General features: G+C 42.8%; 1 protein-coding gene across 2 annotated transcripts in view; it reads right to left on the reverse strand.

The window, feature by feature from the left end:
* The window catches only part of KLF3 (KLF transcription factor 3), a 65,979-nt gene extending 39,351 nt beyond the window's left edge, over positions 1-26,628 (reverse strand). The window contains exon 1 of one of the 2 annotated variants that reach the window (XM_069744612.1): positions 26,456-26,628. The gene's annotated coding sequence lies outside the window, so the exon portion shown is untranslated. The remainder of the gene's footprint in view (positions 1-26,455) is intronic. The other variant, XM_069744613.1, reaches the window with a different exon arrangement.
* Positions 26,629-26,944: the final 316 nt, after the last annotated feature.

The raw sequence follows: 26,944 nt of genomic DNA on the forward strand, positions 1-26,944 counted from the left end.
AGGCAGCGTCAATAGTAAAAAGTTGGGGACACACAGGGTTAATAGCAGCATTAACGGAGTGCGTGACCCGCGGCATAACGCGGTCCGTTACCGCTGGCAGTAACCCTGCGTGAGTGGTGACCAGAGGGGAGTATGGAGCGGGCGCTAGGCACTGACTGCAGGGGAGTAGGGAGGGACTAATTGGACTGTGCCCGTCGCTGATTGGTCGCGGCAGCCATGACAGGCAGCTGGCGAAACCAATCAGCGATGCGGGATTTCCATTACAGAAAGACAGAAGGACAGAAAGACGGAAGTACCCCTTAGACAATTCTATAGTAGATAGTAGATATATATATATACTGTCACCGTCTGTCTCATCTTTCAGCTGCTGTACTTGTGATACAGAAGAAGAGAACAGATAAATAATGATTTTTTTTTTTCTTCCTGATTGAAGATCTTGGAGAAATTCCCCATTGAAAAGGCCATTTCCACCTCCCACCATCCGCCTCTGCTGTGTGTAGTAATCCTGATTCTTATCCGGTGCAGCTATGCATACTGTACAATGTCTTGCAGACACTTTACTACATAGCTTATACCACAACAACCATGATATCATCTTGGTATCAAGGAGAAGGGCCATTGTCTTAGATGTTGCTGCACGTCCCATATAACATGTCTGTAAGCCTTTATTACAACAGCATTTGCAGAGCATGAAGCCCTGTACAAGCTTCTGACTGGTGCAAACAAGAAAATGAGACTTTGGGTATGTTCACCTAGAGGTTTTTTTTGTCATGGATTTTTTTTTTTGGGTGCAAGATCCATATCTAAAAACCATTTCTAAAAAGGAGATTTTTTTGGTGCAGTTTTTATGCTTTTTGTTTTTTTTTAATCCATTTTTAGCCTTTTTTTCTAATGTGGATGTAAAAAAACCATCTGTACATACCCTTTTATTGCATGTTTTAGGAACCATACTAACACAACTTGATTTTAATAACTAAATGGCACTAGCTTCTGGCTGAATGATACTGAGGTCTGGTTGCCACTGACAAAAAGAAGGAAATGTACAAGGATCCAGCAGCAGAAATGGTTCGGAGAATTTTCCTTGTGCGATAAGACTAAGGTGCAGAGAATTGTAGTGATCACCGAGCTACAGACTTGGACATACACATAAATGTGCCATACGCTGAATTTATGGGTGACCTACCTGAGCAAAGTGCCTCCTGTATGCCCATACAATGAGATACATCGCAGTATCAGTATACATTAGGAGACCCTACTGATATATACTTCCTGCTGCAGAGACAATGTCCAACTCAGAAATATGTGACCGCTGCGGCTAATCACTGGCCACTGCAGACAATTACTAGGTGCAGCAGTCCCATGTCAGGAGTACCGACATGGTTGCCACAGCAGGAAATAAAGAAGCAGCTTCAGAATGGAAATAATTCTTATTAGTTTTTACACCTATTAGGAGCCTCAGTTACCAATTCGGTCTTATTTAAACTGGGGTTAAATGGCGACTCTGGCCGCATCAAGGTCACACAGCTGAAGACCATTCATTCCCAAAAAAAAGAAAATCAAGGAGACACATTCCCTTTTGATCTGAGTCAAAGATTACACATACTAGTCCGAAAATTCACTGACCGCACACATTGCCACCCACGTGCTGTCCGTTTTTAGTATTCCAATGTATAGGAAAAAATCACTGATGGGAAAATCTGACACGGATGAAATGCAGATCAAAAACACTGATGAAAATTGGATTGAGAAAAATCCCTGAAGTCTGAATGAGGCCTTACACTGTGGAATATGTAATGACAATCTACAAAATGAATACATATAGAGGTCCACAAATCCTCATATACATGCTGCAGAAAAATCTGCACGGAAAAGGCACCAGGCAGAATTTCCAGCAATACGACTTGGTAATATTCACATATAACCTTTTTATAAAATAAAATAAAATATAAAAAATAATCAACAGTAATTGATCAATTCTGCTAGAACCGTATAACGACAGACCGACCAAGAGCATCGCCCCTATACATGACACATTCATCCTTACCGAGCCGGGGTGCTAACTGCACATGATGATGTGATCGGCCCAATAACCTGTTTCACATAACACATAGGATGGCGCTGTCATTTCATTACTACCTTGCGGTACAGAATGAAAAAATCCCTATTTGTGTGCAGAGTTTCTGTCCTTGAATGTTGTATCAGAATGTGCTGCTGTGAATACGAACTGTGCAATGTACATGGCGCCATCTATGGAGGCGCCATCTATGGAGGCTCGGTCCCGCTCACTTGCATCATAATAGAGCAGGAATAACCACTCATCCGAGTGTGAAATAAACCAATATCCAGCATATTATTTTACTAAAAGGGGCAGCTTTATAGAAATGATAATCACGTATCTGATTTTAGATTTCCTCCAACAATTCCATGCACTGCAGCCTATCTGATAGGTACCACTATTTACCCTGTCTTCCTGATTCATGAATGTAATACCAGAGCTGCGGTGAAGACTGACATGTAACCAGGCAGATGCAATTTAAATTCCATGTATGTATGTATCTATAAAAATAAGACCATTAATTTGTGTATTTTTTTGGGCTGTGTGCTGTTTACTTACAATGAAGGTTTTATCACTAAGAGGTAAGCACTGCTGGACTATTGTAGCACATGTATGCTAGTCCGGCCATGTCCGCTCTGATAAGCAGCTCACTATCAACAGACAATGTACATACAGAGCCTGGTGTAGGCGGGGTTAGCTTGCACAGCTCTGCTGCATCTAAGGCCGGTTTCACACGTCAGTGGCTCCGGTACGTGAGGTGACAGTTTCCTCACGTACCGGAGACACTGACTCACGTAGACACATTAAAATCAATGTGTCTCTGCACATGTCAGCGTGTTTTCACGGACCGTGTGTCCGTTTGGAAAACACGGAGACATGTCAGTGTTTGTAAAAACGCACGGATCACACGGACCCATTAAAGTCAATGGGTCCGTGTAAAACACGTACCGCACACGGATGCTGTCTGTGTGCCGTCCGTGTGCCGTGCAGGAGGCAGTGCTACTGTAAGCGCTGTCCCCCCCAGCTTGTGGTGCTGAAGCCCCATTCATTTCTTCTCTCTTACCCAGCTCCCTCGGCGCTTCCATCCTCTCAGCGTCGCAGCTCTTCCTGTATGAGCGGTCACGTGGTGCCGCACGTGTGCCACACTGATGTGCCACGTGAGCACACGGATAATTCCGGTACCGATTTTTCCGGTACCGGAATTATCTGGACGTGTGGGACAGGCCTAAAAAGTCTGATTGTGTCACAACTGCAGCACCCAGTATGCTAAGTGATACATCGTTGGAATCAGACTCACGTGCCCTATGTTATGCTAATCTCAGATTAAGGGCTCGCTCACAGGAGCGTATACATTGGACGAGTGCTATCCGATGTTTTATTGGATAGCACTCGGACCAACGTTATTCTATGGGAAGTGCTGATCAGCGTTTTTTTCTCATACCACTTTGGCGTGAGAAAAAAAAAATCAGATGGTACGCACTTATTCAAGGTGAGTGGAAATCATCGGACTGAACTCGGATGACTTATGAGTGTATGAGTGCAGTTCGATTTCTGCATAATAACACATCGGAAGAAGATGGAGAAATTTTGTTCCTCATCTCCTCCTCACCTGTGCTAAGATTCTCTCATCTGAGAGAGACGGATCGCACTAAGCGGACACTCAGAGTTAACTCTGATCCCAGTTTGATAAGATTGCCATTACCATAATCGACCCAATTATCTCGCATGAGAAAAACTTCACTCGTGTGACCGTAGCCTAAATAGCAAAAACCTGCTGACCGATTTCCTTTAATATTTCTCAATCATTTCACTATTGATTTTTATAAATACTCTGCCAGATTTACATGTCATGTTTCTGACACCTCTTGGCTTCATGGACTGTGCCTTGAAGAGGAGCATAGAATGGCCACCAGCATCAAGTCAACATCTGCCTCTCTCCGTACCTCCGAGGAGAGGAAAGGATTATTTTCAATAAAAGGAGATTGCACATCTTCTTATGTAACACTGAGCTCATTGTTACTTTACCTGACATGACCCAATTTTGTAATATAATCCATATTTCAGATTTTTTTTTTAAAAAGCAATCTTATGGCAGGATGGGGAGATTCTGCATCTTTGTCAGTCACTTATTTCATTGTAATGCTGATATTTATGATGATGAGTAAACCCCAGTGACATTCACAACTTTCATGATCTTGAAGTCTGAGCAATTGACACACAATGGGCCATCAGTGAATGACATGAGGCCACATTCAATAACTGAAATATTTTTCTGATCTAGTACTGCTCGTACAATGGGGCTTGTTAACAAGTGAACTCTAAAGGCTATGTTCACACGTTGCTATTTACATTACCAGTAACAGCTACAAGATTTCAGAACTATTATGCACACACATTGGGTATTGGGTTTTTTGCCTTGGCGATTTGGAAAACTGCAGCATGTAACTTTTTTCAGCATTTTTTTACCCATAGAAAGCAATGAATAAGTGTAAAAACGCAGCAAAAAATGCAGGCATCAGGTTTTTGCTGCCTTTTTGGTCCAAAAACCTTAAGAAAGTTACATCATGGTTTTTTGTGGGCACCAAACTTTATCAGATCAGAGACGAGAAAAAGTAGGAAACATGCAGCAAAGAATGCTGAAAAGCCTGCTTTTTGTTACTAGCTTCTTTACTGCCAATAAAGCAAGTTTTGCCTGAAGAAAAAACAAATGCAGCAAAAACGCAATGTGTGAACATAGTCTAAGACCATGTGGGAAGAAAAAATCTTTTATCTTCCGATTAATCACCAGACCCATAAGTCGTAGCTAAGATTTTAGCTATCTAGTAATGGCTGAATTACTTATACAGTAGATGTTGCTTGGCGTAATGCCAGATCCGTGTAATGCATCAATAATCTGGAGTTTCAGCGATGTTTATAAGACTTGTATCATATTTTGTGCACATTTCCTTCAACAGAAATCAGATTTGGAGCCGATTTACATAGAGGAAATAGAGGTCAGGCTTGAAAAGTTGGAAATGTTTAGGGAACGTAATGGGGCTCTGTTGCACCCAAGTTGTCTGGTGGGATGTTGTGTAAGGATGTACTGACAGGGGGTGTCATCTCAACCACAAATAGGGGCACTTCTAGTTTCCAATGTAGAACTGGTTAGTGGTTAGTCAATGTGGCTCCTGCCTGCTGTCAGGGGAAAGGGAGGGCTGGTTACTAAGAAAATAGCCCTGGTCCCCTCCCTTAGAGACAATACCATCCCTTATCAGAGCAGACTGCTGTCTGGTTTCCTGTCTCAAGCTTCTGCATTACAGATTTGGACAAGTGAAACAGAGTTTGCTAGTTAGGGGAACAAAGTTGATATCAGATCCCACTGCAGAAAGTATGCAGACGAGTTCCCTCCTCCAAGGCAAACTATACTGACTTAACTAACAAGGGGCTCTCTTGTGTGCAGGGATAGTGCTGGAAAACGTTCCCAAGCACATCTGAGTACGTGTCCTGAAAAAATAAAAAAAGCAAGGTTCATAGCAAGACCGTACGGAAAAATTAAAAAGGTGGCTACTATAGTTCACTGAATGCTCTATGCAATGAGGTATAATAATTAGGAAGTGCAGAAACTGTTTCTGCAATGTGACGAGAATACCATAATGACTTTATAGTATTATAGTATAGTACTAATTACCCTATTGGAGTATACCAACTACATTGGGGTAATTAGTAGAAGCTTTATTTTGGGCCGAAGGCAAAATATTAAGCAGAGCCCCCAACTATCACAGGTTTTTAATAGTATTGGTCTGCTCCTATTAGGCCGGGATCACACTAGACCGTAATACGGCCGAGTGCAATGCGATAAAAAAATCGCATTGCACTCGGACCAATGTTACCATATGGGGCAGCTCCCACCAGCCGACTTTTTGTCGGCCGTTTTCCTCGGTCCGAGACAATCGCAGCATGCTGCGATTGTCTCGGACCGAGGAAAACTCTCGGCTCACTCGCACCCATATAAGCCTATAGGTGCGAGTGAGACAGCGCACACCACTCGGATAGCATCCGAGTGATGTGCGCTATAAGCGGACCCCAGCAATGGAGGAGATGGAGAAATTCATTTCTCCGCCTCCTCCGCAGCTGTGCTCCGATCCTCCCTGTGCGAGAGAATCAGAGCACAGACGCATGACACTCGGCTCCTGCTCTGCTCTCGCATCGGATGCAATACGCTAGTGTGACCCCGGCCTTAGTCAAAGGGGTTTTCTTCATCCCTTAGGGCTAGCTCACACCTCCATATTTTCTGTCCTAGCGCGAGCAGACAAAACATCGGATCGCGGATGTTATTCCATGGGACCATGCACATGGCTGATTTTGATCCAGTTAACAGATTGCACTCGGCCTTGAAAGTAAATGAGTGCATGGAAACCGTGCGACTGTGCTAGGATGCTATCTGAGTGCGGTCCTATTTCCACGCACTGACACAATGCAGAAGATGGAGACATTTTTCTCTCCATCTTCTCCTTGGTATGTTCGGATTCTTTCATGAGAGAATCAGATCACACTATGCGGACACTCGGATCAAAGTTTGTCCCGAGTGTCATTTGCATAATCGACCCGATTCTCTTGGATGAGATAACCTATGGTCTTGTGGGTCCAAAGTCCAGATTCAATTGCAGTCCCTGCAAAGTCAGAGATCAGAACAAGGACTTATTTTTTGTTTCCCCATATTGGATAAATTTACAGAACTCCCACTGTTTCCTATGTGTAGTGTGTACAAGATAACGCTTATTGGCTCCCGTTCACACGCTACAACTTTTGCTATTGCACAGCAAACAACCAGCCTAACTTTCATATTACCATTGTAAGAAATGAATAAGGTCCATGATGCCCTTCCCTGCCTGTCACCTGGCTTTATGTAAGGCGAGAGTGTTTCCAAATTATTATATTCTCATAGTCTAGGCCTATGTACACACACAAGCTCATTCACCAAAAAACACAACCAGGCTGCAGGTTAATTTTTGGACTCTCCCTTTCCAGTAAAGCAGAATACATAGTTTGGTGTGGAACTGCCGTAACACAAGATTTACGACTGATGCACAATAAATAAATATTAAGCCACCTCGTGTTCAGGCGTTCATTGTTGTTTTAGACACCCAGGAGTAGATAATGAGACGCTTGAGGAAATTAATGCTAAAATCATCCCGGCAGGGGCAAAATACGCCAACGGGCACTGGGATCGCTTCACATACCCAGTGTCAGGATACAGGTATACAAACTTCACAGGGGAAGCGGGGTCTTCCAATTTTTCATAGCCCTCCCTTTAGATAGATGTCCTATTATGAAGCCCTCCCTATGATGGTGGATCTGTTGTTGCTCACAATGTACTTTTATTCATCAGCGCACTGATCTTCTCTATATTTAGCTTCATATTCACAAGAATTTCTGCTTATTACGGCTACCTTCCTTTATTAGGGGAAGTTGTCTTGGTAGATAATAATATCAAAGCGCAGCACAAAGATAACACCAATACCTGCACCCATAACAATCTGTGCGAGTAAATAAGGAGTAAAAGCCGCATTGGCTCCGAGCCATACCGCAGGGTCTGGTGGACGCGAATTAGCACCTGAACCGACATGGAATTACTGTGGAGGACACCAAATCACAGCACCAACTTATGTTTGAAGTGTTGTTTTTGTTGCTATGATTATGAGATTAGGATTAAGGTAGATTGCAGCACGCTCCATAATCTCAGTGGGTGGTGCAAGTGAAATGGGGAACGTCACCCCTAATCTCACAAAACACAAAGAATCTGTCAGCAGGTTTTCTGCAACGCACTCTGAGGACAGGATGAGCAAGCAGCTGAGACACTGAATTCAGTGATGTGTCATTTATTAGGCTAGTCAGTGGGTAGAGAGCGTGATATGACCCAGCACCAGGCTCAAACCCCGGTCCCGATGCACCTGACAGACAGCTCCTGGAGGTTCCAGTATGGTAAATGCAGTGACCGGGGTGCCAGCCAGTCCAGTGAAGAGAAAAGTCAGCACTCACCATACTGGTCGTTTGCTATTTATTCAAGAGCACATAAAAACATAGCGTTTAGACCCGTGGAAGAGCTTGCAGCGCAAAACTGCCATAGTCACCGATACGGTGAGTGCTACCTTTTCTCTTCACTGGACATTTTCATTTATTAGGCTGTGTGCTGTTGTTTATTTACAACCAAGATTTTATCACTAGGAGATTATCATTGCTATGACCACAATGCAGGGGAGGCCTGGTCCGACCACAACCAATGCCTCCTCTGATGAACAGATCACTGTCAATAGATAATATACATACAGAGCCTGGTGAGGGCGGGGGCAGCTTTCTGAGCTCTGCTTGATGTAAGAACTCCGATTGTGTCAGAACTGCTGCACCTAGTAAACTAAGGGATACATCACTAGAATCAGGGTCTCTTTCCCGACATTATTCTGCACTCTGATGAGGTAGCCAAAACCTGGTCACAGATTCCCTGCAATTATGTGTGTGTGTCAGACCCATAATTTGGTGCTGATAGATGGCTCAGGGGGCCTAAGGTTTTTTTATAAAAACACATTCATTGAACAAAAACTTTGGCCCCGACTCCTTCTGGTTTCGATAAGATGGCGTGCTGTAGTCAGACGTGCCTGCTTCATTAAGTGGCATACACCTAAAAAGCATCTAACAAGTGACGTGCGGCTCAACACAATTGCGGTACGCCGAAAAGGAAAACTAGAGTGAAAACACCAATAGTCACAACATTTTTGAGCAATGTAGAGTTGCACAAAAATTTAGTAACTTAAAGTGTTTTTTTTGCCAGAATTCTGTCAACCCACCTTTGGTGAATTGGGGCCAAATTTTGTCATGTTGCATCACACATTATGGAGGTATAAAGTGCCTCATGGGCAGCACACAGTGGGTCCATTGGCCACGACAACGGCCCCACCATAATTTTGGCTCCTTCTTGCTCTGCTTCACATTTCTGGATTGTTTTCGCAGTCGGCAGCAGCCTCTCAAAGCAATCATTACTCAGTACAGTTCAAAGGTTGAGTTACCAGCAAACTCGCTTCTGTCTCCATTAAACCCAAACCACTTGATATCAAAGGTCTCAGATTTTAGGCCAAGCCAGTGAACGGGCGACAGTGCCGCAGGTGATCACATTCAGTCACTATAAAGGTCAGCACAGACATAAAGATTTCCCACTGAAAAAACTAGAACACTTGATAATTTGCTCTGAAAATATTCGTTTGTTAGATCACTCCAATTAGGACATTTAGGTCCTACCTAACTGAGGGCTCACATGAGATAAGCCCTGGGTGCTGATGGAGGTGTCTACGAGCCCTTCTACGAAGATACAAGACAGTCTGCACAAGAAATCTGGAAAGTTTTTTTTCTACTTCTATTTGCGCCAATATGTTCTGACTGTTATTTTTACGCCAGCTCTGCCATTTTTTTTTGAAGTGCAGTCAAAGCTTGGTGGTGGACATGGTCAAATTCATCCTAAAGAACAGAAATTACAACAGAAATTGACTGCAGACCAAGACTGGGATAACATGCAACACCGATGCGCCAAATCCATTAAGAGGTGCATGCCTACTAATGAATTTGGCTCATCTTACCCTGTGCCCAATGATCAAGACTGGCATACGAAATGTCTCGTCGGGGCATACATCTAAACCTCCACCACAAAATGGGGTTTCGACATACATGTCAACAGGGCCATAGACTAAAATGGTGACGGCACAGAGAACATGACGTGCACCGTTTTCGGGAGTGTACAGCTCCAGGAGGTGGACACTCAAACATAGTAGGCTGCGTCTGAGTGTCCGACTCCTGTAGGTCTACACTTCCTAAAATGGGGCACCTCAGAACACGTCTGCTTTGCCATCACTATTACAGTCTATGGTATTGTTGGCGCATAAGTCCGAACCCCGATTTGTGGGGGGTTCTAACGTAAACTCTGATGGGACGACTGAACAGGTGCAGAAACGCAATGTTTCTTTCGGGAATAGGAGAAGAATTTTGCCAAATATTCCATCCTATAAACATAGTCCACAGTGTCACACGCTGTCCATCGTTCTTTCGTCTGCTCTCCGCTATCCGTTTCCCCATTTACAAATCGTGTGTAACATATGAGACTGCTCCTTTACAAATTCCTACTTGTGCTGCAATAGGATCATTGGGATCACTTCCAAGAGAAAACAGCTACGAGAGAAAAACACCCTCCATGTTAATCTTCCCAGATGTTTAGAGACAGGGAGGCTGCACAGAGACACTCACGGAAGCATCAGGTCATGTTGACTAGCGCTGTATCACTGGTTAATATTTCACAGATTTTTTTTCACAACTATTGCACAATTCTTAAGTAGTTTAAAAGGAAAAGAAAAAACAGTCCGGCAAGAGATTAGCTAATCCTAATCAAAAGGTACAAAGCACATTTAAAAGGAAATATGGCATGTGAAGCAAGGTGTGTCAGTGGATCCGACATTAGCACAGTCATATTTGTTGTCCGGGTCATTGTACAACATGGCGAACTTCAGAGAAACGGATAAAAGCAACAAAGCATTGCTTCCCATGGGCAGGTGTCTGAGCAGTCGGGCCTGGGTCCTTCTCTGCCCTTATCTATATTGAGGTAGACTGACACCAGGTGGGGTGTTAATAATCGAGATAGGACCATCCCAATTGGGTGCACCTTGTCGCGGTGGGATGGCTTTTATGCTTTTTTTAATTAAAAGGTCTTTAATGAAGTACTGTATGTTATTTACATGTCTCGTTACTATTTACTTACTACAGCGTATATGCTCATTTTGTTTTTTGTTTTTTTTGGGGGGGTTTGTCTGTGAAATGGCCACAGTGTGAAGGCGTTCTTACACATCAGATGTTGACCAATCTATGTTTCAGCTCATTTCTTTGGCTGTACCCTTTGTGCAGCCAACTCGGCTGCAAAGGATCCTGTGGGCCCATTTAGTTGGCGCCTTTGAACGTGTAATTAATTGTTTTTTTTTTTTGTAACACCTCTTTGACAGGACTCAAACTTTAGACTTATGGTGTTGAAGACAGAAACTCTTAACAGTAAGCCACACACTGCACTGTTGTTCATGAGAGATTTTTCTCTGCCTATAAATTGAAATGTTCTTCTTCTTCTTTATAGGCACATTGTACTGGTACACAGATTTTACACAAGTTCTTTTGGCTTCACAGGAAGAACAGGTGAAGCATATATGAGCATGTGCATGACCTGTGCTTGCCAGATGGTTCTCGAGTGGACTCTTGGGTGGTTGAGTGCTGCTCAGCCAAAAATGGCAATATGTCAACCCAACATGAGTTCCTGTAGGGTGAAGATTCACTTCCTTCCATAAATAATATGTTACTACTGGTATAATAAAGAGAGTGACCATTTAAAGATTTGCTTTGGTTTGCCATATTCCAAAAAGTGACTTTGTAAGTGTTAGGGTGGAGATAATGTGGGCTGTGTATCTGCACGCCATGCTCATATGCCCCTGGCAGTGCAGCCTACTTGTGGTTTCAGGCTCCACATTGGGCATGTATCTCACCTGCTGCTGTGGGTGAGATATCCGCCCATTTATGATCGGCTTATGTACAGTACATTCCATAATAACCACTATCGTCAGTTTATAATAACCAAACTAGGCAACATAGCAGCAGGTAAATTAAAGCACTAGATAGCGCTGAAAAAACCCACAACCGAAAAAGCAAACTAGCTCCATATAATCCATAAGAAAACAGGAGTAGAAACAGAGCAAAGAGAATAGTGCAAAATATATAAATATACCTGCTTGTGATACAATAAAATATATTTTGCACTATTCTCTTTGCTCTGTTTCTACTCCTGTTTTCTTATCGTCAGTTTATGTAACATCCACATCCACCAGGCAGCCATGGCTGTAGCACAAACTTGCATCAGCTGTTACAAGAGTTAAAAAAAGCACAAAAATATAGTTAGTTGCAAAAAAAAGAAAAAAACAAAGCTGCAAAAGTCAGCGCTCCTAAATCTATATTCTTCCTCTTTCTGTAAAGTACTTCCTCATGAACACTGTCTGCACCAGGGGAGGTGAAGGGGCAGCGCTCGAGGAGCCTCGCCCAGGGTAGGAAAACAAATGTGGAGCCTAAACAGCAGGGAGTATGAGACATTTCCTGAGGAATCCAGGCAGGATTTTTCCTTTCCTGCTCAGTTACATGGTTCCCTTTTCCTCTTTCCTCTCCCACAAGGGTCACATCTAGGAAGAGTTGCTCTGTTTAACCCGTGAAACTAATTGAAGACGTTTTCGTTGTTGAATACATTTTACAGCCTATGAATGTATTATAGCCTATGTCGTAGCGTCCTCGTTTACCCCTTGTAAATCCTCTGCATTTTTTTCCAATGGTAGCTGGGGTGGATGGAGACCTATTGTCTAGGCCTCCATCCTGAGTATGGTCACTGTTGGGCGCACACCTCCAGAGTCATCAAAGGTGCATAGCCAGTTTATAGAGGAAATCTATAGCATACATAAAAATAAGAGACTTTGTATTACATCTTATCAGAGAAATCTGCTTCTTTCTCCTCCTGGACTTTTTTTTTTTTCAAAATTCTCAATTCATGGGATCCAGATTTTCCATTGATGTGATAGGAGAGGACGGTTGGAGCTTATAACATTCTATGGAGAACTGTAAGTGTGGTATCAGGAGAACTTGCAGCAGAAAGTCTGTGTCTGCCTCTAACTTCTCCCCTCTTCATAGAACTCTAGAAGCACCCACTGTCACTCAGTAATGGGAAGATTTTTTTGAATGCAGCTTTTATCAAATAAAAAAAAAAAATAAAAAAAAAAAAAAAAAAAAAATAATCTCCGTAGATCTATTGCCTTTTGTTAGATTTTTCTTTAGGTATTCCCATCTTCAATATCTTATTCCAATATGTAGTAGGTGTAATAATAATATTAGCAAATACCTCCAATTAATTGCTAAAACATTGTATTTGCTTGATATGAAAGTTTCACAAGTTATAAAAACTCCAGATGACCTCCCTGCTTCATTCATTCTGCAGATCTCAAGTGGATTAGTTTAAAAGTGGTATTCCCATCTCTAAGATCCTACCCCAATATATAGTAGATGTAATAATGATAACAATATTTACAAATATTAGAAACGTAGTATAGTTCTTCTGATTCGCTACGTCTCTCACCCCATGTGCATTACATTTCAGTAGATCAAATATCCATAATTAGGTCCACTCATATAGTGACAGTTAGTTATTAGTCGTTAGTGGTTGTAACCATGGATACCTAATCTGCAATGCCCTGCACATGGGGTAAGTGACATAGTAAATCAGGAGAACTATGCTACATTTCTAATATTTGTAAATATTGTTAGCATTATTACATCTTCTATATATTGGGGTAGGATCTTAGAGATGGGAATGCCACTTTTAATCTAATCCACTTGAGATCTGCAGAATGAATGAAGCAGGGAGGTCATCTGGAGTTTTTATAACTTGTGAAACTTTCATATCAAGCAAATACAATGTTTTAGCAATTAGGCTTCTATTTTTAGTGAACGTAGGATGGATACGAGTGGGTTTTTGTGGTGGTTAATGGCAGAGTTTACATAGCGCGCGCTGTTGACCTACAAGCAATGTCTTCTTGTATATTTTATGATAAAAGAAAGAGCCGAGAGTTTATTCAGTGCGGCAGGTGATAATGCAGCCACTGATTGAAGAATTACATGACTTGGCACAGCGCAGTCTACGGGGAGTGTTGCCATTGATCCCGGGCGATGGCTGAAACGTTTGGTCTAAGGGAAAGTGCCAGTCTGGGGATCAGTAATGTGACTGATAAGCTATGAAACAGTTGTAAAAAATATTTTATTTCTAGTTTCAGGTAATAAACAGGTTATTCTAACGATACATGGCAGCCACTCACATGCAACTTCCAGTTCTTTTTTTTGGGTAGAAGGTCACAAGCAGATCCCCTCCCATATGCCCTATGGACAACACAGGGTGAAAAATCGGATTTTGGAAAATTATGTTCAGTTATTTCAAAATGAAGTTATCCATTGTATTCTCCTAGTTGGAAATAAATGAAGATAAATCGGGAACAATAGACAAAATGGAGATAGCAGTGGCTTTCGTACCCCTTTAACAAACTGACCACTATGGAGATTGTTCAAGTCAGCGTCCATGTAGCGACATTGCATTTTAATAATACAGAAAAGCGGTTGGATATAACAGTTAATGCAGAGTGGATGTGATTTCATTAAAAAAAGTCATATCCACTGGATGTTCAATGGCGCTGATGAACTGAGCCTTTTTGGTGCATTTTTTTACCCTGCAGATTGTATTGGGGAGCCTGCAAAAAAATGCATGTCAAAATGCAATTGCATTTTTAAGTACAAAATCCTAGTGTTTTTTTTTTTAACAAAATTTATAAAAAAAAAGAAAAAAAACATAAAAAAATTCATAAAAAGTGTTAAATACATAGAAAAGGGAAAAATGTATAAAACAACAGCAAAAAAGCAGATTGCTATTGGGTATTTTGGTGTGTAAACCCACAGAAAAGTGTTTCCACTAAATTTCCTTATTGTAATACGTTTGTTGGTTTTTTCTGATCACCAGTAAGAAGATGGCAGGTCTGCAGAACACAATAACGAAGGATGTCCTAACTGTGAGCCTGGCTATAGTCAATGAGGAGGGCAGCCAAATACCAATGACCTGGAAATGTGATCAGACTTGGAGAAAGTGAAGATTTCCGGGCTGGCGGAACATTCTGAAGGAGCAATCATACAGAAGCCGGTGGTGGAGCTGGAGAAATCTCACGTCTACTCTACACCCGGTCGACTGTCCATAGTTTCCAGGGAAAGTCCTGTGTTGTGATCTCGTTTCCCCTGAATGTGCAGTTTCTGACAACGTCCTCGATTATTACATGTGTCAATTTCCTTGTTACATTGCACGTCCCTCAGATGTTTGTTTTTCATGATATTTGTGAGTAATATGTCATAGTTTCGGGCCAAATTCTTATGTCACATTGGAAGGATCTCCCACAATATATGACATTTATACACGTACCTGTAAAGTACCGTGGGGACTTCGGTATAAAGCTAATCGAGGGGAAATTTAGAAATCTCCCAACTACAATCAATATGAACCTGCAGTATCCATAGGGCTACATTCAAACTGGACACTTTTTAGCCAAAGACACAATTAGATACTAAAAATGAGAAGTAAGGAACCACTTGGGACCAAAATTGAGTTCATATCCTAAAGAGAGGGGAAGTACTGTGCAAAGCTTTCTTTTACAAACTAATCTCTTAAGAACTTGTCTTGGCACACAATGTGTGCAGCAAAAACAGGTCTTAACCCACTCTGCGTTCCCACCTTGTGGTCATTTTGCCTTTTTTCCACGATTTTGGAAAGTGGCGGAAAGTTAGTTAATTTTTTGCCGTGGTTGCAACAACAAGAAAATAATATTCCAGCATGGTCGCTACATGTGAATGCATGAGCCAATATTTGAAGCTCATTATTGGCTTGTATAAATATGCTGACAATCATCTGATAAACAAGCGAAATGATCGTTCACTGGGTGACTGGATCGTAAGTGCTAGCACTAAAATCATCATTTTCCACAGTATATGATCCCGTGTAAACAGGAGGTGTGCTGCCGATGACGATGATGATACCCTGTTGGCACAGAACTTTCGGTTTAGCATTTGTTCTGTGTGCAGAGAATTCTGGTCATCCAGTGTAAACAGGACATAAGGCTGAAATAAAGTCTCCATAACTTTCTAGAGAATGTTTGGCACAGCTGATCTCGAAAGTTAAAAAAAAAAGACCCAATAAGTCCAATCCCTGATAGGAGTTGTCAAAGGATCCTTTAACGAAAGATTCTTGGCAGATCCGTACACAGTTGCAGTATAAACACTATATTCTCCCCTTGTAACAATGCTCTGACGTAGGAGAACACCTCTGTGATACATGTCCAATGGAACATGCCACCATTCTTTTCTAGACGAGTCAATGAGAACCAATGTTCTGTATGGGCCCATAGCAGACTATTTATGCCGTAGTTATGCAGAAAGCATTGTGCCGTAATGTTCCCCATAGACATTACACAATTCTTGGCCATATCATTCAATGACATCTATTGGCGTCATCGTATCCTGCCTACTGATCTGAAGAGGAATATATAGACTGGCTGAGCTGCCTTGGTTGCTCCTCTCCCAAATTGTCCTGTAACACCCTAATAAATGACAAGTATAGTCCATAAAATTCATTTCTTCCCTTATTTGTTAGGGCATGAAACGAAAACTAATCTACATTTTTGTTACATCCGAAAAGATGTTTCGAAGTGGGAGTAAATTGTGGTAACACAACAAAACCATATCTTTATAATAGCTCGATTATTGTGCCCACTTGTTAAATGAGGAAATTGTGTTCTCGGCAATTCTGTAATAAATCACAACATATCACCATACAGTATTACTGCCACATTTATACATACGGCAAGTTTCACAAAAACAGGATAGAAATCTAATTTGTTATCAGAGTCACTACTCTGGGTAAAGGAAGACACCCCATAATAGCATTGTGTATAAGAAATGTTCAGAATGCAATGCCCTAATATCTCAAGTATCCATCACAGTATCATGAAGAACTAGACCAGACTCATGGTCCCAGTAAAGACCATGGTCAGACTCAGCAGATATGTGGCTAGGCTTTCTATCTTGGTCCATACTGGGACTGTGAAATACAGATTTGATAGATTGTCCTAGTAGCCAATTCTTTATATTCCTGTTGGATCCCATCTCAGTTTTAGCAAAAGAATCATCATGGTTTATCATCATCAAAATTGACTCTCTAAGGAACCATTTAGACAAGTTGATAATCATCCGCGTGTCCCAGTCAGATTGTCGTCTCGTTTAACAGTACGATCAATAAAAACTCTCATTAGGTGATGAGATCGTTTACATCGACATTATATTCACCATTATCGGCAACATATTTCCACGAGTATACTGGGGACATGCTGCTTATAATATGATGCTGAATGATGACAGAAGCAGTGTTGGACCGGCGTGCCAAGGACCCAACAGTAACATTGACTTTGGGGGCCCACTTTTCACCTGCATACAATTATTATACTTCACAAATTTACCTATATTTCTACATAATAATAAACTGAGCAGTTTGGTTAATGAATAATGATATGCTGCTTTTTTCTGTACAGAGTAAATCATGTGAATTATGCCAGGTACTGCCCATACAGTGGGGTTGGGGGCCCAGATCTGCACAGGGGCCCACCCGGGGATTCCCCTGTTACCCTATGGGACAGTCCGAGCCTGGACAGAAGGACTTCTAGATAGTTGATTATCACTTGATAATGGTCCGATATCACCCTCTCTAATTGTATCTTAAGAGTTAAAATAATTACTGGGCCAGGTAAATGAACCTATGGCGTAGTAATACTAGTCAACAGAAGTGGATCACAACCATAGTCCTGATCAGTGACCGTCACAGGACATAAATAGGCCCGATTCACATTAGCTCAAAATCGTCCAAACCTGATGATTTCAGCTACACTAATCTAGTGTGAATATTAGCCTCCAAACTCGCCCCTGACAGATTATATATGGGAGAAAAGAAGGATTTATCATGTTGGGTTTCATTGTCCAACCCTTTTCTTGAGCATGCAAGTGCATGGGAGAGTTTGGCGTTCGCGTGCCGATTCTTTTTCCAGCTGCTCATGTGGCACCGACGAAACCCACAGCATTGCAAAATATCTGAAGTATCCATTCCTATACTCCATTGGGACTTACAATCTAATATCGCCATCTCAAACTTGAGGTAATTTATCAGTATGTTTTGGAATGTGGAAGAAAACCAACGTAGACAGGAGGAGAACCTAGAGACCACCTTCAGAAGTTGCATGTGGTCAGATCCAAGTCTCACTGGGTATGGACAAAGGGTTAAACACTGGTGAGCTGAGGTGATGGATCCCAGGGTGGGGACTGGGAGTTGCTGGGGCTGTGACAGAGGTTTGGTCAGGACCCGTGATCTGAAACAGGAAAGAGCACACATATGCCATTTGGAATGTATGACGCAAACTCCAGCCTTGAAACAAAGAAAAGGAAACAGCTCTTCTGGCTTAGCAGGGGAGAAAGCACAGAGAGACTGCAGTCAGCCCTGGCTGAGCAATATTCATGAGCAGCTGCACTCATCTCATACAGCAGCAGGGGTGGAGGTGTTTGCTCAGTGGGTGTGAAGAAAAACAAGGGCTTTATAGGCAGGTCCTGCCCTGTTTACAAATACAAGGTGATGGGCCGCAATCTACATTAAATAGTCGAAATGAGCGAATGACTAACGACCAGATCATACCTGAAGGAGCATCGCCCTGACCTATATTCTACCATCATACTCAGTTTCAGCTGATGGGATTTTTAGACTATTTATAGCTATTTATATCATTTTATGATGGTAGTCCAAAGCTATATTCATACAGAGTTTTTGGGAGTGGAACATCTCCAAAGTCCTCCTCAAAAATGTTTGGAAAACCCTTCCTATTTAGTTCTAGGGAAAATTCACTTTGATGTTCATAAGATGAGTTTTTTTGGTGGTTTTTTTCTCTGAAGAAGTTTTGATTAAAAAAAATTGGAGAAAAAGTAAATGCCCTTTCTTTGAAGCGGATCTCGTTGAAATCTACTCCAAGCTAGGGATTGTCAAATGAAAAGTCTGCAAAAATTGCTCCAGGAAAAATAAATCTCTTCCAATACCATTTTGGGTCCCCCTTTAGACGTGATTTTTCTCTTAGGGTTTCATCAGTGTTTTTGATCAGGGCAGCATGGTGGCTCAGTGGTTAGCATCGTTGCTTTGCAGCACTGGAGTTCTGGGTTCAAATCTCACCAAGGACAACATCTGCAAGGAGTTTGTATGTTCTCCCCGTGTTTGCGTGGATTTCCTCTGGGTTCTCCGGTTTACTCCCACATCCCAAGGTCATACTGATAGGGACTTTAGATTGTGAGCCTCAATGGGGAAAGTGATGATGATGACTGTAAAGCGTTGTTGAATATAATGGATAAGCAAAACAATAAGAGTTTAGTCAGAGTTTGGTCATTGTCAGTATTTACCATCAGAGTTTTCTCAGTTTTTCTCGTTTAAAAAAAATAAAATATAATGCAGGCTTCTCACACTTTTATTAAATAGTGAAATACGAACAGCACATGGATGGTATCTGAGTGCTGTCCAATTTTTTCATGGACCCATAGACTTCCATTGGCAAACAATATCGGACAAGACACTCTGCTTTGTGCTGACCACTCAGTCTGAGAAAAAAATGGGACATATGAACTACCCCATAGAATATCATAGGTAAGAGTGGTATCTGTGAAAAACAGAGAGCATTTGTATGAGAAAAATTGACATTTGAATAAGGCCGTAGGAAGAGAAAAAAAACCTCCAAAAACTCAAAAAGGTATGTGCACACAACGTCTTTTCCAGTTGGGTCAACTTCGAAGCCCACCTGAAAAAGCGCTAACTAAACGCTCAAAAGAATGAACAGATACATTTCTATGTAAAAACGATTTGCTGTTCTCTCCTTTCAGTGTCTTATCTGCTCAGACATTTTCCGCTTAAAGGATGCTCTCTACCTTATAATAGAAGTCAATTTTAAAACTCAAAAAACGCCCCAAAGACGCCCAGTTGCCATTTTGCACATTTTGCCAGTATTACTTCTAAAGAAAAACGATAACGGTTTCTTAATTTTTGAATGGCATTAAAAAAATATCCGGAAAATGGCAGTACAAAAGATGTCACAAAAAACCACTGTCGCTTAATGAAATGGTTTGTGCTTGAAAATCTCATGGGTCTGCCTGACCAGAAAAGCCGTTGTGTGCACATACACTTAGTGCTCATGCAAAAATCTGTGGCAATCGGTCTGATCTCAGACAACAACGCATGGACTGGCTGCGGGTCTCCCGATCTGAGCGTGACAGCCTGGTAGAAATATATGAAGGGGTGGTGGTCCAGTTGGAAGACCCGCAGCCATTCCGTGCATTAGCGGTTCATGCTCGGACTCCACCTGGAGTCTTCCGTCTGTGTTGTTGGGCTCCCAATAGACTTCTTTATTTAATTTAGTTCAGGAGAACGGTCAGGTCACTTTTTTTAACTGCTTGGTGTCTTTTGAAACCTCAAGCGGTTAAATGACATTCTAAAGACTTAACATGTGAAAAGCAAGTTGTTTTTACATATAAAATACATATGTTCAGTCTTTTTAGCTTTTTAGGTTGTTTTTTTTAGACGGATTTCCAAGCGGGCCTGCCTGAAAAAGACAATTTGCTCATAATCTAAAAAATTACGTGGTTTCTACTTGAAAAACTACTTTTTGAACACCTCAGCTCCATGTGAACAAAGCCTTTCATTGCTCAAGTTTTGGGCTGTGATCTAACAGCACTCTATATAATGATCCATTTTGGGGTCAAAAGTGAAAATTGATTTCCATTTTTGATCACTATATACAAGAACACTGAGCTCCATCCAACGATTCCTGTCCGCCATTTAATGAACAGATATGGGGTTAGACTCCCCAAGAAGAAATACTAAAGTATGAGAATGCCTGTATATTACTAGACCTGATGGAATAAGCCATCCTATTGTTTTTCTGAAGGATTCATAAAGTTTTCGATCCTCTTTGTGAAATCCGGGGCATATGGCGATACAGAAATGACTCATAAACATGTATGGGTGCTTTATTACTGCCCGTAAAACTCAATTGGAGTATTCTACAACTTTACAATGCAGCTATAATAGGGTCAAGTCTCGACTTTCGACTTCACCTTTATTAAAAAATACTATTTTATGTATTATATCATCCATCAAACCAGATGACAAGCCAATTAGAGAAAATTATTTACAGAAGCATTTTGATATTACAGGTGAACAAAATACAAGCACAGGTTGTGTCAGTGCAATATATCATTATGTCAGAATTTACGGAGCGTCAGATAACACCTACCGGCTATGCACACACTGTAATCCATACATTAATGTATATAGCGCCAGCAGTCAGTGTAGCTTGGAAGTTGTCACAGCTACAGCAGTGAAGCAAAGCATTGCGGCCTTAGCAACTAACGACACGTGAACAAGACCGGTTGGAAGAAACAAATAAAAAAGGCGATCTATCAAATTGGAAAAGAATAATATGTGTCCTTGACATTCATGTATTCCTGGTATGCAAGTAGAATTAGGTGCATGGAGATGACAGTGCCACAGATCATCTTGGGTAAGGCTAAGTTCACACAAGTTGGTTTACCTGCAGTTTTTTTTTAGTGGACACAGAGCTGTAGAGATGAGAAGCATCCATCCTTTCTATATATGTTCCCTTCTTTTGGGATCCATCCATGTTCCGAAAAACCAAAACAAAATTCATCTCCTGTTGGGGCAGATTTTACATTTGCACATTTTAATTAGTCGCATCCACATGCTGCATTTTTTGGGGTCCTGAAATTGGCTTTTGAGTTCTTTATAATCAGCACCATGCCAATATCTGGTGCGGAAACTCGCCTTTTTGGTGCAGATTTTCCCTATTGATGGCGGTATAGTAATGGCTGCGCTGGAGATTGTTACGTTGGTGTCATTTGCCACAATGAATCCGATTGACATTGGTCACTTGTCATTATAAAGGCACATTGCTATTAGATGCAATGAAGACCACCTTAACATAAAAAAGCTTCAGTTCTAAATTGCAAGACTTGAGCTCAAACTTTCCACAAGTTCTGCCAAAATAATGATCTGGTCTCCAGCTTCTTCTCCTTCCTGTGCTACTGTTTTCTAAGCCATAAAAACTAATTTGGCCCCAATAAAGTAGAGTTACCATTCAACCATTGCCTGAGTGTAATAAAGATGCTTAGAAGGTGGCTACCAACTGCTGGGCTATGGCCCGAATTATCAGACTAGCCAGGCACAGACATTGTGCAAAAAGTGAAGGATATGGCAACATCTGTTCCCACCACTGTCCTGCTCATGCAAGAGTGAAGGGCAGGCTGAGGGCAGTCTTCTTTTTTTAGTCATTACAACATCGCACAAAGTGGTGCCATGGTTCAGTCATTGCCTGCTGGCGCAGACAGATCTGTTACATTATGGGGCACGCTGGTGTCACATCACACAGATCTGTTACACTATGGGGCACCCCGATGTCACATCACACAGATCTGTTACACTATGGGGCACCCCGATGTCACATCACACAGATCTGTTACACTATGGGGCACCCCGATGTCACATCACACAGATCTGTTACACTATGGGGCACCCCGATGTCACATCACACAGATCTGTTACACTATGGGGCACCCCGATGTCACATCACACAGATCTGTTACACTATGGGGCACCCCGATGTCACATCACACAGATCTGTTACACTATGGGGCACCCCGGTGTCACATCACACAGATCTGTTACACTATGGGGCACCCCGATGTCACATCACACAGATCTGTTACACTATGGGGCACCCCTGTGTCACATCACACAGATCTGTTACATTATGGGGCACCCCGATGTCACAGCACACAGAATCGTGACATTATGGGGGAACGCCGGTGTCACAGCACACAGATCTGTTACACTATGGGGCATCTGTTACACTATGGGGCATGCTGGTGTCACAGCACACAGATCCGTGACATTATGGAGCACCCCGATGTCACAGCACACATGTCCGTGATATTATGGGGGAACGCCGGTGTTACAGCACACAGATCCATGACATTATGGGGAACGCCGATGTCACAGCACACAGATCCATAACATTATGGGGCACCCCGGTGTCACAGCACACAGATCCATAACATGCCAATGTCACAGCACACATATCCCATATCCATTACATTATGGGGCACCCCGGTGTCACATCACACAGATCCGTGACATTACGGGGCACCACGGTGTCACAGCACACAGATCCGTGATATTATGGGCCCCCCCCCCCGATGTCACATCACACAGATCTGTTACACTATGGGGAACGCTGGTGTCACAGCACACATATCCATTACAATATGGGGCACCACGGTGTCACAGCACACAGATCTGTTACACTATGGGGCACCCCGGTGTCACATCACACAGATCTGTTACACTATGGGGCACCCCGGTGTCACATCACACAGATCCGTGACATTATGGGGCACCCCGATGTCACAGCACACAGAATCGTGACATTATGGGGGAACGCCGGTGTCACAGCACACAGATCTGTTACACTATGGGGCATCTGTTACACTATGGGGCATGCTGGTGTCACAGCACACAGATCCGTGACATTATGGAGCACCCCGATGTCACAGCACACATGTCCGTGATATTATGGGGGAACGCCGGTGTTACAGCACACAGATCCATGACATTATGGGGAACGCCGATGTCACAGCACACAGATCCATAACATTATGGGGCACCCCGGTGTCACAGCACACAGATCCATAACATGCCAATGTCACAGCACACATATCCCATATCCATTACATTATGGGGCACCCCGGTGTCACATCACACAGATCCGTGACATTACGGGGCACCACGGTGTCACAGCACACAGATCCGTGATATTATGGGCCCCCCCCGATGTCACATCACACAGATCTGTTACACTATGGGGAACGCTGGTGTCACAGCACACATATCCATTACAATATGGGGCACCACGGTGTCACAGCACACAGATTTGTGACATCATAGGGCACCACGGTGTCACATCACAGATCTGTGACATTATGGGGCATGCTGGTGTCACAGCACACAGGTCCATGATATTATGGGGCACACCAGTGTCACATCACACAGATCCGTGACATTATGGGGCACCCAGGTGTCACAGCACACAGGTCCATGACATTATGGGGCACCCCGGTGTCACAGCACACAGATCTGTGAGATTATGGGGCACTCTGGTGTCACAGCACACAGAATCGTGACATTATGGGGCACCCCGGTGTCACATCACACAGATCTGTGACGTTAAGGGGCACCACGGTGTCACAGAACACAGATCCGTGATATTATGGGGCACCACGGTGTCACATCAGACAGATCTGTGACATTATGGGGCACCCAGGTGTCACAGCACACAGGTCCAAGATATTATGGGGCACCCCGGGGTCACATCACACAGATCCGTGACATTATGGGGCACCCAGGTGTCACAGTACACAGGTCCAAGATATTATGAGGCACCCCGGGGTCACATCACACAGATCCGTGACATTATGGGGCACCCAGGTGTCACAGTACACAGGTCCAAGATATTATGAGGCACCCCGGGGTCACATCACACAGATCCGTGACATTATGGGGCACCCAGGTGTCACAGTACACAGGTCCATGACATTATGAGGCACCCCGGTGTCACAGCACACAGATCTATGAGATTATGAGGCACCCTGGTGTCACAGCACACAGGTCCATGACATTATGAGGCACCCCGGTGTCACAGCACACAGATCTGTGAGATTATGAGGCACCCTGGTGTCACAGCACACAGATCCGTGACATTATGGGGCACCCAGGTGTCACAGCACACAGGTCCATGACATTATGAGGCACCCCGGTGTCACAGCACACAGATCTGTGAGATTATGGGGCACCCTGGTGTCACAGCACACAGATCCGTGACATTATGGGGCACCCCGGTGTCACAGACCTCAGGTGGGCATAGTGACTAAACAGTTAGGACTACTCTATATAATATACAATGAACAGACACGTCTAATGTACGAGCATACGGAACTGAAAAACTTTTCCCCGCAGCTGTGCACACATAATAATCTCTGGTTATCTGGAGCTACGTGTTAATAAATGTATATATGATTAGTGCCCGCCGATAACATTCCAAGAAAACTTTCTCTATGGCGACATTTTTTTTTCCAACACTTATGCACAGATGCAGCAGAGCTGGGATTATAATTTGGCACAGCACCTATTTTAGATCACAGAGTGCCATCTGTGGGTTATAAAGCACTACAGGGAACGTTCAGCTCCTAAGAATTACAGTAGATGAAGAATTCAGCTCTCCATATAAAGAACATGTAGAAAATGAAAAAATGACACGTAAAAACCCAAATGGAGAAAAAAGACAAGTTGTTGGAATTGATAAGCCCACCACATACAATCATCGTTAAACCTCTCCAGATGACCACCTCTTTGAGAAGACCCTTTACCCAGACCAGATATCCTGTAGCAAAGTTTTAGTTCCACCATTTATTATGAATACTAGCCAACTTTGTTTTTTTTTTGGAGAAGACCATCCCCTAGAAGTCCATTTCTATTTGATTGACACAAAGTGTAAGAAATCCCAGAACTGACTCAATATTTTCCATTTCTCACAAGTATTTTAGCGACACTTATCCATGACCCCCCAATGGCAACGAGACAACAGATTTGATACATGTGGGATTGTCTGTGACGACTCACAGCAGAATTATTCAATCAGGTGAATCATGTCTGACGACGACTCATCCGATTACAAAACACTGTACTAAATAAAAATACAATAAAAACAAAATATAAATAAAATTCCTGGGCATTCGAAGGATTTCAACTGAGCTTCTCCGACTGTGTTGGTAGCAGGAACGCATGTATATCTGGTTCTGTGTTGTCATAGCTTATGAAAAAAATCATCACATCCACGACTTTGGTGTATAGAACCATAAAAGGCATATATACCACAGGATGAAAAGGAAAAGAAACCACAGATCCATAAAGTGTAACTTAAAGAGATGTCCGACTTTGGATAAATTTCATAAAATTGAATGTTCAATCTCAATTTACACCCCAAAAACTAGAAAACAAAGACCCCCAAAATATTGATCCTTTCTCCCCCAAAACCCCAGCTTGTCCATATCGTCCACTGTAACATTATTACGGTATAAAGTGCCGTGTGTTCGAAAGTTGGCTTTCTAAGACAGCTAATCGTTGGCTAATGCCAATCATCTCATGGCTCTCAGTGACAAGGGCTTTCTGTACCTCCTTCCAGAGGGTCCCGGACCACTGACTGGCACTGTGTGCTCTTTTAATGTCCCCATCAATCAGCCTTTTTGTTAAGACAGCCTGGTGGAAAATGTAGAGACCAATGTGTGGCCAGCGCTCAATCAGCTGACAGTAAGTTTAGCTTGTCCTGGGAATGGTGCCCACCACAGCCAACCAGGTGATGAGTGCCAGCACAGACTCAGCTCTTCTTCTGATTATCCCAATAGGGTCTTCTTCATCCAAAAGCAAAAAAAAAGAAGAGGCGCCTGTCATCCGGTTGACAACCCATTCCCTAAAACCAAGAGCAATCACTTGGACCCAAGTCACCCCAAGATTGACCGGGGCACCTGAGAAGTGGCAGTAAAGACCAAACTAGTGTAGTGGAGCATAAAGAATTGGAGACTTACTGTAATCCAAGGCTGGAGGGGGCACAGGGGATCTGATATATGACGCGTTTGGGTAGTAGTCCCTTTACTCCAGTAATAAGCTTGGTGTACAGCGCTCTCTCAGCTGTGTCTCACACCAGTGTGTGGCTGCTGCAGCCTCAAGGTTAGGGACAAGCCTCTAAGGGATGGGAATTCAGGCAGGGAGGAGGTCTGATCAGCAGCACTCTACACACCAGGGTGGGGCAGGGCAGCTCCTGCCCATAGGGTGGAGGGTGGATTTGGGTGGAGGCTTGGACCAGTCAACATTGACACTTTCATAAACATATATTTACAGAGCACTCAGCCTCTCCCCTGCAGCTGCCTCCTCCTCCTCCCCCCCACACACAGACACAGGACCTGATCACACTGTGACCCCACACACTCCTAGTAATGAAAATCCGCCTGCTAAGTCTAGGTCCACACCAGGAAAAGGACTGCGACAGAACAAAAGGAGCCCACATAGCGCCAGTC

This window comes from Ranitomeya imitator, chromosome 1 (assembly GCF_032444005.1).
Source record: "Ranitomeya imitator isolate aRanImi1 chromosome 1, aRanImi1.pri, whole genome shotgun sequence".
In the NCBI taxonomy this organism is placed as follows: Eukaryota; Metazoa; Chordata; class Amphibia; order Anura; family Dendrobatidae; genus Ranitomeya; species Ranitomeya imitator.